Source organism: Triturus cristatus, chromosome 8, assembly GCF_964204655.1.
Source record: "Triturus cristatus chromosome 8, aTriCri1.1, whole genome shotgun sequence".
In the NCBI taxonomy this organism is placed as follows: domain Eukaryota; kingdom Metazoa; phylum Chordata; class Amphibia; order Caudata; family Salamandridae; genus Triturus; species Triturus cristatus.
This window is the reverse complement of record NC_140591.1, coordinates 679,984,853-679,998,292: the sequence shown is the minus strand read 5'-3', so window position 1 is coordinate 679,998,292 and position 13,440 is coordinate 679,984,853.

Here is a 13,440-nt window from a genome sequence, read left to right as displayed (position 1 = left end):
CACACATGTTATAGTTAGCTGGACATTTCCCTCATAAAAAACCAATGAAATTCCCCCGTTATAGTTAGTGCAGGCAACTATAACTTACGCGACCGCAATCCTCTGCTGATGACGTCAGATATTACATCACTGATGACATATGTGTCTTTCTGAAAAATAAATATTTGTAATATATGTAGAGCTAAAGATTAATGGAAGAAGACATGGGTAAATAAGTGTCTAAATACAGTGATATAATATCTGACGTCATCAGCAGAGGATTGCGGTCGCATGAGTTATAGTTGCCTGCACTAACTATAACGGGGGAATTTCATTGTTTTTTTATGAGGGGAATGTCCAGCTAACTATAACATGTGTGAAACCTATGGTTTTTTAAGTGAATATATATATATATATATATATATATATATATATATATTACCTACTGGGGGTCGCCAGTAGGTAGTTATAGTTAGGACCGATTTTCCATAGGAAATTCGCAACATTCTATTCCCAATAACTTTGGCGCCGGTCGGCGAATATTCGCGAAATTTTCAAAAGTCGTGGGGCGCTACGGTTCGCTCCTGTCTGGAAAGTTACGGGGTGATTCGGCAAGCGGGGGCCGAGAAAAAAGAGGGGTTCAAAAATGTGTTTTCCCCATGCAATTTTCCATAGGAAAGTTTAGACACGGCTACAGCCCGAACTGCTGAACAGAATTACATCAAATTTGGCAAAAAGGTAGCCCTTGGTTCGGAAAGATCCCTTTTTGTTAAATGGTGTAAATTCATTCAGTAGTTACTGAGAAAATCAAAATCAAAAACGTTTAGATATCTATGGCCACAGAGGATCCGCGCACCCTGCAGATTAGGATCCGCGCACCGTGTATATTAGGATCCGCGCACCCTGCCGATCACGAGCTGCAATCTAATTGGTTGTGAACACTCTAAACCAGGAACTGTTGGCAGCCATCTTGTGCCTCGGTAGAAGCGAGGCAGAAGATGGCAGTAAAATGAAGGCGGAAAACAAGAAGAGGGGGCAGTGTTGAAACACCCTGACACTGTAGGTCTGCTTAGGGGGTCGTTCAAGGAATTTCCAGGGCTAAAAAAAGACTTTTTTTTATAATTGCTGTGATGCGCACAGGGTGCGCGAATCCAGCCGCGAAAATGAAAAAAGGAAAGCGCGGGCTCCCGTGCTTCGTTTAAATAAAGTCCCCGGGTGGGCCAGGTCCCAGGGCAGAAAAGCAAAAAGTGTAGGTGGGACCACCACCCCCGGGGCATTGATTTTTAAGTTGGGGGGCATCCAAGCCCCCCTCAAGCCTCGGGGACCGCCACCCCCCGGGGCTTTTATTAAAATATTTTCGGGGGGCTCTTGGCTCCCCCGCTGCCCCAGGGATCGCCAACCCCGGGGCATTTATTTTTAAGATTGGGGGGCATCCAAGCCCCCCGCTGCCCCAGGGACCACCACCCCCGAGGCTTTGTAATTATTGGGAGGGGGGCCACGTGGCCCCCCCTTCTGAGCCCTCGATGGCCCTGGGGACCACCACCCCCCAGGGCCGGCTCCTGCAGTGCCTACCCCCGGGACACTGCTGTTTGCTATAGGAGGGTGGGAGCCTTGCGGCTCCTGCTCTCCCATAGCAAACTCTGCTTTGGTATTTGGAAGAGAGAGCAAATACCAAAGCTGAATTGCTTTTCCACATGGGGACTCCCAGCGCGGCCCCCTGGTGTAAACGCGCTGGGTGCACAACTCCAAAACTTGCTGGGTGCGCGACTCCTAGCCCAAAAAAATGTAATTTTTTTAAATATAAATCTATGTTATATGGATCTTGGGTGGCTCTAAAAAGAACCCTTGTGTTTATTGTGCGATTTCGGTACCTACAAGTAAGTACCTATGCAGAGTCTAAACTAGGGGTGGGCGGAATTTGCGAAATTCACTTTCGCAAATTATCGCGAAAATGTTAAAAATCTCCGCAAACACTCGGAAATATCACGAAGATGCAGAAGTTTTTTTCGCGGTATTTTCTGCATGGTCGCTGCTCGCCAACTTACCCATGTGGTTGCTCGCGGGCGCGGCCATCTTGTTTTCAGTTGTCTCGCGGTGCATGATCGCGAGAAGAAAGAAGTGATTGCGCGAAAAATGACGTCACTGCGGGCGCGAACTGTCACGAGACAGCGCAAATGGCTACCAACAATCCAACATTTCATGGAGAACGCGACCGGATTGGGAAAACTTGTCGGCGAACGCGGGGATTCAGGTAAGGCGATCGCGCGCACGCGAGAATGTATTATTTTACAGCGCGAGCAAGAAACAAATTATCGCTAAGCTGCGGAATGCGGAAATTTTTACATTTTCGCACTTTCTGCGGAACGCGAAAATGTCAAAATATCGCAATTTCCGCGACCGGAACGGAATTTTCGCCCAGGCCTAGTCTAAAGTTGTTGAGAAAGACTCTGTTACCCTCTTCTGTGAAATGTACACCATCACTCTTATGAATGCCATCCATATTAAAATGGAGATTGTTGTTGTAAATGGACCCCATCCTATAATCTCTGAGATAAGCAGAAACAGCGTTATTGACATGTTTCCTAGCTTTTTCATTCTGTGGACAAAAATGATTGGACCAGTTCCATTTCTGTCTTTGGCATATGTTAGAATAGACAAAGGCAGTTTGGGGTAAAAGTAACATCAATTCTGCAAAGGTGTCCTTCATTAGCATTTCCAGACCTACCCCAGTCAATGTGCCTAGGTCATTGCCACCACAGTGCACAATTATGAGGTCAGGGTGTTGGAGATGTAAAAAGGATTTAACCAATGGCATTAATTGGTTCCACTTTTATCCTCTCTGTCCCATCCATTTAATGTCTACATTTGGCAAACCTAGGTCTTTGACAATGCCTCTGTTTTCAGCATACCTTTTGGACCAGAAAATATAGCTGTTTCCCACAATCCACACCCTAAACATCTTGAAGGGAAGTCTGGATGTACTCAGAAGATGTCTGTATGTGAAGCAGGCAGTTTGTATAACAAGATCTTTCTAAAATGGTGGACAAGATGCAGTTTTTTATAAAAGAAGAGAAATGATTGGCTGTTTGAGAACATTATAAACTGAAAAAATAGGGTGCATGTTTCTGGTTTTAAAAGCATGTTTCTCATTGGTTAATAAAACGTTTTTGAAAGGTACATTAGATAAGAAAATCTGATATTTTGAAAAGTCAAGCACACTTGCCGTTTGAATTTGCAACTTAGTGTGCTGAACTTGTGACCTGTATATTCAGTTGAGTGTTCCATGAACTGTTACTATGGTAACAGGCATTAAGCAGAATGGGGGTAGGGTTAAAAGTTATGTCAATTGGAAAGGGTTGAAATGTGTAACCAAAAGAAATGTGTGTTAGCTTTTGAATTAATGTGGGAAGCAATGTGATTTGATATTTACATGTATATGTGTGTGCAGAATGAGAGGGGAAGTTTGCCATTTTTTGGTTTTGCTAAGAGCAGTGCACTACAGACATTGTGTGCATAAGAAAATCTGGTGTGTGATACAGATACTTCATAATCTACAAATCAATTTGAAAGGTGAGTTATTAATTTGTGAGGTGTTGTATGTGGTGGCTTTGTTTTTAATCATACTACTTAGTCTCTGCTGCTAAAGTCCAGGGAATAGTCTTGCTTGCCTAGAATCACACTGTAAGTCTGTGTCCACTTGTGCATCCATTGTGACAGAAGCATATGGTTACTTAATCTCTTTGCTGACACATAACTGCTTAAAAACCTATTCTGTTGTCAACTATTAGTAGTATTAGAACCCAGTCGCTGCTTATGCATTTGCAGAATGATTCAGGCATTCACAGAAGGAGTGCTGTACTCAAATGTGTAGAATTTATGCGGACACCTAACCCCTTCCAGACTAGTGAGTCTCTTCTGCTAAAGTCCAGGGAATAGTTTTGCTTGTCTAGAATCACACTGTGAGTCTGTGTCCACTTGTGCATCCATTGTGACAGAAGCATGTGGTTACGTAGGGGCATATTATCAAGCCAGGCGATAAAATTTTCACCGCTTTAGCGGCAGAAAACTTCCACTAAAACGGCGATAATAGGCTTGATAATATGCTCTATGGAATTCCAATTGAAGCTCAGGTTAGACGTCCTTCACATCTAACCTGAGCTTCAATTGGAATTCCACAGAGCATATTATCAAGCCCATTATCGCCATTTTAGCGCCAGTTTTCTGCCGCTAAAGCGGCGATAATTTTATCGCCTGGCTTGATAATATGCCCCTTAATCTTTTTGATGACACATAACTGCTTAAAAACCTATCCTGTTGTCAACTATTAGTAGTATTACAACCCAGTCACTGCTTATGCATTTGCAGAATGATTCAGGCATTCACAGAAGGAGTGCTTTGGTCAAATGTGTAGAATGTATGCGATCACCTAACCCCTTCCAGACTAGTAAGTCTCTTCTGCTAAAGTCCAGGGAATAGTCTTGCTTGTCTAGAATCACACTGTGAGTCTGTGTCCACTTGTGCATCCATTGTGACAGAAGAATGTGGTTACTTAATCTCTTTGCTGACACATTACTGCTTAAACACCTCTCCTGTTGTCAACTATTAGTAGTATTACAACCCAGTCACTGCTTATGCATTTACAGAATGATTCATGCATTCACAGAAGGAGTGCTGTAGTCAAATGTATCGAATGTATGCGATCACCTAACCCCTTCCATACTAGTGAGTCTCTTCTGCTAAAGTCCAGGGAATAGTCTTGTTTGTCTAGAATCACACTGTGAGTCTGTGTCCACTTGTGCATCCATTGTGACAGAAGCATGTGGTTACTTAATCTCTTTGATGACACATAACTGCTTATAAACCTATCCTGTTGTCAACTATTAATAGTATTACAACCCAGTCACTGCTTATGCATTTGCAGAATGATTCAGGCATTCAAACAAGCAGTTAAGTAGTGAAATGTGAAGATTGTATACGGTCACCTAATCCCTTCCAGACTACTGAGTCTCTTCTGCTAAAGTCCAGGGAATAGTCTTGCTTGTCTAGAATCACACTGTGAGGCTGTGTCCACTTGTGCATCCATTGTGACAGAAGCATGTGGTTACTTAATCTCTTTGCTGGCACATTACTGCTTAAAAACCTATCCAGTTGTCAACTATTAGTAGTATTACAACCCAGTCACTGCTTATGCATTTACAGAATGATTCAGGCATTCACAGAAGGAGTGCTGTAGTCAAATGTTCGCCATTCGCAAGAATCCCAGCATTGGCCAGCAGATAGTAAGAGCAGACAGTTACATCCCTAAACCAAAGAGTGATTTGATCACCAAGTGGAATTTAAAACCCATTTGTGGGCACCACAAGTGTGGGAATTGTGTGGCCTGCCCAGCTACTATAGAAGGAAGTCTATTTGAACACAATGGAGTAAAATGGAGACATGAAAGTTTTACAAATTGTAAGACTAAGAACTTCATTTATGCAGTGGTATGCTCTTGCAATAAAACATATATCGGAAAGACAAGCCAACAGGTTAATGTGAGAATTATACAGCACAAGTCTCGAATTAGGAGAAAAGTCCTGACAGCGCCTATGGTAGAACACTTTGTAGCTGTTGAACACAGCGAAAATGAACTGCGTTGGACAGTTCTTGCATGGATTGACTCAAAATCTACATGTATTGAGACCGCTCTACTGCGGAAAGAGGCATATTTAATTATGAAATTCGATAGCATCAACCAGGGCCTCAACTGCATGAGCGAGCTAAACAGAGCTTAGATGGCTCATGAGCTGTAATCAAGTATATGGAGCTGCTGTCAGGTTCAGGACCTGTATCTCTCTAATAAAGTAAAAATGGGATCAATATCGATATGTTGGAAAACACAACCGACCTGTGATATTGAAAAGTTTTACTTTGGGCAAATGAATTGAAACACATGACTTCAATAAACTACATCTCCCAGAAGTCATTGCAAATGCAATTAGATCATCCCCTCCTGTGATTGGTCAGAAACGCATTATGTGACACTGATGCACCATCACATGATGTGTCAATCAGCTCGGCGAGCTGCTAGCAATAATGGAGACAAATCCCCACTTGAAATCTCGAGCCTGAAGCTTTATTAGGTGAGCAAAACATAGTTTGCACTTGAATCCAAGTGCTTTCAGCCAAAAACGATTTTTACAAACCCTTACATTTTTTTGCCCCTGCAGCCACGAACTATTTTTAAAGAGAGTGAAGGACCGTCATTTGTTACAACACTTCCTCTGTGGAGCCACGCCTTTGGGCCCCTCTCCCTGAGTGAGTAAATAATTTGTGCTCAGTTGTCACGTTTTAAACTCATTTAAACAGACACCGCGAAACTGCATGTATTATTTCTCTTGCAGAAATAAAGATCTGCAATTGCTCTCTACTGTTTATAAATCGTCTTGGCCACGCAATATTGAAAACCAGGTAACCTTTTTTCCCTCCTTGTCCCCAGACATAGCTATCAGACAAAAGAATTACACCCCATGAGCTAAATTATTCATAATGTATTTTATTGCAGATTGGCAACCACTGCTTGTTACATATTGCTGATGGTTACATTTAATCGGCATAATGCAGGTATGTGACCACCAACTTGTGCAGATAGAGAAAGAATTAGGGCTTTGGGAAGCTCCTTTTTTAATAAAAACTTGAACTCTGTTTTTTCCCCAACACCCCCCCCCCCTTTTTTTGTCACAATCAGTCTGTTCGTGAGAAAGACTAATCCAGCCCTGATGAGAGTGCGGCAATTGATTTAACCGGCACTCGAAACGTGTCGGCAGACAAAGGAACTCAACTCCTTGGTTAAATATTTCAAATATACCCCCTTGTGTCCCTGATATTTCAGAGGATTTGATTTATTCCAAATATAAGGGTGTTAGTTGTCTAATTCATCAATTTGTATGACAACTTTGTATTTCGGATTGTGTATATAATGAATGTTCTTTGTGACATTTCATTTGGTTGCTTCGATGTTTGATTATTATGAGTTTATTTGTAATTGTATGTCAAAACACATTTTTCACGTTGTTCATTTTCATTGTGTAAGTACTAATGTGGTATTTCGTGTAGTTCATTATGTGTTCTTTTTGTGATCAAAGATATTAATTTTTAAAAATTAAATAAAAGGCAGAAATTACTGCTTAGGTAAACGTATTAATTTTCGTTTATCTTACTTCATATGAATAAGTGTTGAAGTCACTACAGGTATAGGTAATTTTATTTAATTTTTTTTTTTTCTTATGTAGTATAACTGGCCATACCTACCCTCTAATCCTTTGGCCAAACCCCTCCTTTTTTGATAATAGTAGTCAAATGTGTAGCATGTATGCGATCACCTAACCCCTTCCAGACTAGTGAGTCTCTTCTGCTAAAGTCCAGGGAATAGTCTTGCTTGTCTAGAATCACACGTTGAGTCACATCAGGCCCCATCCCCTTCCTTCACAAGTGTGTAAACACGCCCCATAGCCTTTTTATGTTGGGAGATTAAGTCACCTTGAATCCTAAGGGTCCCTAGAGTCCAACTAGCTCTCTAGGTGCGTCCAGTAAGCGCCACAGAGCTGTGTTGCAGAGAGATTTAAAAGGGGGCGTGGCCTAGTCCACATCTCTGCAACGTAGCACAGTCGTGCTTACTGGAAGCATGTATTCTCTTTAGAACAGTGAAATTATTGTATTAACTAGTCAAGTATCAAAACAATGTCTTAAACAAAAAAACTAGTACAGCTACAATATTCTGTGCAGTGTGTATGCAGACTTCTAATCACTTATATAGAATTGGTACACTCATTTAAATACTCAGTTAGTAACTAAGCAGTCTAGTAAATCTTCTGTCTGTCCTAAGCACTTGTCCATTTACTCATTCAGCACTATGTATGTATCCTATCACTTTGCCAAAACCTAACCATTTAGAAATGTATCTTGCACTCTCTTTGCAATACTGAAATTATTCTAGTTATTTCTTATATACTTAAGGTTTGGCCTAGCCACTAACCCGAGTACAAGTGAATTTCTATATATGCTATACATGCAGATCTGCAACAAGCTACACAGTATCAATACACTCTTCAAAATACCCAGTTAATACCTATGTAGTGTTGGAATCACTCTGTCATAGGATCCCATGTGACCTGAAAACAAAAGATTTGATTGGTTCATAACATTTCCCATTGTACCTATTGAAGGAGCGCAACCATTTCAATCATTGTTGTTGGAGCATCTTGGGAGAGATATCTCTGTGCTTACCTCTTGTCACTCTCATGCAATTCTTCAATCAACCAACCAGCAATATGTTCTTATTCTATCAGTCTACCAATACCTAAGCACGCAGATTTAGAAGAACCATGTACCAACAATACGTCACTTTTTGTAACATACAGATGGTGCCAGACACGCCTTCATATTTACAAAGAGAGCAAAAGGTACCCTGCGTAGCTTTTCCTCTCCTTGTAAATATGACCTCTTCATCCACAGCACTTTGCATTGAAAGGGCGTTTCATAGGTGTTGCTGTGGTGTTCCCACGCAACACTCGTAGAACAAGACACATCTCCAGATTCATCATAAATCATAAATCTGGAGATGTGTGTGAATGCTGCACCATCCTCCAGTTGGTGTAGCAAGGCACAACAAGGAGAATTGTTTTCATTTCTTCTCATTTTTTCTCTTTCAATGTATGCTACACTGCACAGCATACATTGAAAGATTAAAATGCCTTTACTGATTGTTTTTGTGGAGTAAGGTGTCCCTTCCTGCACAAAAACAATCTCCCCACAACACAGACATGCTTGCACCATGGTGCAAGGATGCCTGTGTAGCTGTATGTCTGCAGTTTGTGCAGCAGTGCAGAGGGAAGCATAGAGTTGCAAAATATTATGTACATATGTTGCATCTCTGTGCTTCGGAAGTACCACAGCACAGTGCAGCTAAAGAGCTTACACTGTCACGCTGCAGCAATTCCTTATAGTTCTGCACTTATACATTCACCATACACCACTAATTCATTCTTTCAGTCAATTATGCTCTACACTTACATTCAACCAAACTTTCACACATTATCATACAAATATGGTTCTTATTTTAACCAGGGAAGTTAGTTCTGAAAATAACTTTTTTTTCCTTCTTTTTTTCTTTTATAATTTATTTTTATTTTTCTGAACAATTTTGTAATTATTTTGGTGTTTTTTCAAAAATAAAATAAAAAAAGAATGAAAAAAACAGGAAACTTCAGGAATTATGTGGCATTCCCAAAAAACAAAGCAAACAAACAACTAGCAATGATGGTTCCGTTGCACAGCACAAATTACTTCGACAGACTGCTCCCCAAAAGAAATACGTTTGTTGCACTTCACTTCAGCAAATTCAGGGCGTATGTCGGGTGGTGATGCAGCTCCTCCCGAGCCAGATTTACCGAATGTATGGTCTTTAGGTGTTTATACATGGAAGCAGTACCACAAGGATATTTCTTTTCGGCACTACCTCTAGATAAGACTCGCTGACAAATCCGGCAGGTGAGCTCAGTGGCATTTCATTTCCTCTGGCCTTCTGGAAAACTGAAGAATTTCCATACCACCAACTCTGGCCTTTGAGGATGTGGAGCTTCTGGCAAAAATTGTTCTTCTGAAGAATGTTCCTCTTCCTCTTGCTGCTGTCCTAAAGCCATGTTCTTTTTATTTGAAAAACACCCAAAAATGGTGAAATTAGGGTTCTTCAATTCACAGAGATGACTCTCCAAAGATGCTCAAAGAAGAATGATTGAAATGGGTGGGGTCCTTCAATATTTACAATGGGAAATGTTATGAACCAATCAAATCTTTTTTTTTCAGGTCACATGGGATCCGTGCACCCAGCGCTTATGAAGCACGCACCCGACGCGACTTCGGGAAAATATTTAAAAGTAATATAACTTTATTACAAATAGAAATATATTATTTTTATGAATACCTTAGATAATCTCTAGCCCTAATATGTATATTAAAGACACATATATATCATTTTAGAACATAAAAAATTTCGCGGGAGTTGCGCACCCAGCGCGCCCCACATATGTCACATGGGGCCCGCCACCGCACAAGCGTTGCGTACAGTAATGCACATGTTTCACAAATTAGCGGGAGCAGGAGCTGCGCATCAGTCGCATACCTATCGCGCACAACACGTAATATTATACGTATATCACGTAACTGGAAAACACGCACCCGTCGCACACCAAACGCGGATCCTTCACAACTTTTCCTTTTTTATTTTTATTTTTATACAACTCCAATTGAAGCACTTAAAATATAGATACATACATGTAGTTATTATACAGCACAAGAATGAACAAAAAAGAAAAAGGGGAAGTTCCAGAAGTTATTTGAGAGAAACAGAATACATTACTTATAGAGTTCGATTCATTATATCGATTATGATCAGATATTATAGTCATAACGATAGTCTACCTATTTTAATTAGAACACATTTATTTTAAATCGTTCTTATAGTTATACTCCAGGTTTCTATTGGGGCCCAGATCTTACTGACCCGTAATCTGGCCTGATTCCCTCTCGTGGCATAGATGGCTTTTTCTTGATTGTATATTCCCAAAAAGCGAGTTAGCCACATTTGAAAGGTCGGTGGATATACATCTTTCCAGTGTGCCGCTAGTATTATTCTGTATACTGCTGTACCAATGAACATGCAAGACTCCTCTTCTTGGCTTAGTTCAATAGCATTGTCGTAGCCAAGATTATATACAGTGGATGATTCAGCTACTTTGTGACTGAACACCTCTTCCCAAAATTCTGAAAGCATTTTTTTAAGCGGTGTTAATTTGTCGCATTCATAGAACATATGTATTAGAGTGGCTGGGTCATTTCCACATTTTGGGCATTCGTCGTTTATCCTTTTGCCCCAAGCATGTAGTTTATCAGGGGTATAATACAAATTAAAGATTGTTTTATATAGCTGGGCCTTTAAATTCGATGATACAAGCAGTCGTGATGTTAATGACAAACACTTATCAATGTCAACATTTGGATTGGCCAGCTTACCAGCCTATGCCACCTCTGTTTTCTCTAGATCATCTGGTAACTTTTCAAGAAGAAGATTATATATGATGCCAATCTTTGTTCTATGTTTAATTACGGTCTCTATTAAGGGGATTTTTCCAAATGTGATAGTGGGAGTTTTTAGATTCAAAATAGTATTAACTTGAATGAATTTAAGGTAATCGTTTCTTGGGACCCCATATTTCTCTTGCAATCTTATAAAGCTGGCAGATAAATCTTCACCCTGAAAGTCCCATACGGTAATGATCCCTTTATTTTCCTACTTTCTAGCTAAGGCATCATTGGCCTGTGCAGGTAGTATTGAGGAGTGCCATAGAGGAGAATATCTGTTCATTTTGGGGATTGCCATGTGTTTACAGATTTTATTCCATAATTTCCATGCACTGCTGATAATTTTGAATTTAGTTTTTTTGAAATAACTAGGCTCTAATTGACTCAATAATAGTCCTCTGGCCTTCCTACCGATTATTAATTCATAAATAGATGGTATTTCTATATTACCTGTGTATTCAGTATCAGGTGAAGTACTGAAGAGAGGTGTCATTTGTTGAAAAAGTGTGGCCCATAGATAAAATGTCATATTGGGGATTGCCAACCCACCCCTATCCTGGGGCAGTGATAAGTATTTGAAAGACCTCCTGATTTTCCCAAATTGCCAAATAAAATTGGCAATTTGTGATTCTAAAGTTCTAATGATATTGTCATCAACCATTAGCGGAATAGCCCGGAATAAATATAATACCCTATAAAATTTCCTCTATTTATTCGTATTACATCCTTTCTGATAATGCTCATTAATGGATTATAATTTAGTTTACAGATATCTTGAATTTTTGTACTTATAAGTACCCCTAGATATGTTGCTGTTTCTGCTTTTCTGGGGTCGACATAATTTATGTTATCGGTGCATAAGATAATCGTCTTATCTTTTTCGAGAGAATATCCAGAATAATTACCGAATAGCTGCGTGATTGCCTCTATTTCTACCATGGCTTTTGTTGGGTTTGGTGTTAATACGGCTATGTCGTCCGCATAGGCAAGTATTTTTGTTTCGTATAGACCCACTATTACCGGTTTTATTATTTGGCTCTGAAGAAGTTTCACAATTAGAGGGTTAATATACATGGCGAATAATAAAGGGGAGCAGGGGCACCCTTGCCTAGTTCCTCTTGATATATTAATACCTCTGGACTCCATACCCATTAAATGGAGTGTCGCAGTTGGTTTAAGATACATCACCTTAATAGCTTTTAATAGATTAGGCCCAAAGTTGTTCCGGCTTAAAAACCCCCATAGATATTCCCACGACACCCGATCGAAGGCTTCCTCGGCATCTAGAAGGATCATCGACATCTGGTCCCCCGTACCGGCCATAATATCGAAAAGTGAAATAACCCTTCGAGTATGGTCAGTGGTGCCTCTGCCGGGGATGAAACCATGTTGCCAGGGTGACACTAGATGTTCGATAACCCTCCCGAGTCGATTAGCCAAGATCTTGGCGTATAATTTTGAATCCGAATTAATCAAAGAAATTGGGCGATACGATGAGGGTAGATCTGCGGGTTTACCTTTTTTATGAAAAATAATTATGTTAGTCTCTTTCCAGGAGTCCGGTGGAATCCCACTCCATTGAATACCAACAAAGAGATCTAATAGAAAAGGTAATATTTGTTCCCCTAAGATTTTATATAGTTCTAATGGAATTCTATCCGGGCCAGCTGCCTTCCCTGAAGCTAAAGCTGTCATGGCAGTTTGTAATTCTGTAATGGTGATTTCTTTCTCGAGATCTTCTTTTGTTATATAATCAATGGCGCTATACCAACCTGTATTAGTTGTAAGGTTGTTCCAGAATGTTTCAATTTCATCCGAAACGATTATATTATCATTTTTATACAGCTTTTGATCATGTTGTTGGAATATTTCCACACTCTCTTCAGGTTTGGTGTGGTTATGACCTTATGATTTAATAGAAGTGATTGTATCATAGGAAGCCTTCTGTCGCGTCCGCAGAGCGAGATGTTTCCCAATCTTTTCGCCGTTCTCATACGTATTTTTTTGATGTGTTTGGTATGTTTCTGCCGCTTTCTGTGTCAGCCCCTTATTAAGGTCAGTTTTCAGTAGTAGTATTTGACGTAGTATAGTCTTCCCCTCCTCCCGTCGGGCTAATGATGCCACATGTTCCTCTTCTGCTCTAACTAGATTCAGCATCAGTAGGCAGTATTCCTTGTCTTGCTGTTTTTTAATTCTTGCCACATAGATAATTGTTTCCCCCCTCAGGGTAGCTTTAAAGCAATCCCATACCACCCCCCTGGAGGCACTGTATCTGTTTATGTCGAAAAATCCTTGGGCCCATTCGGTAATGTAGGTTATATAATCTCTATTGACAAGGAGTTT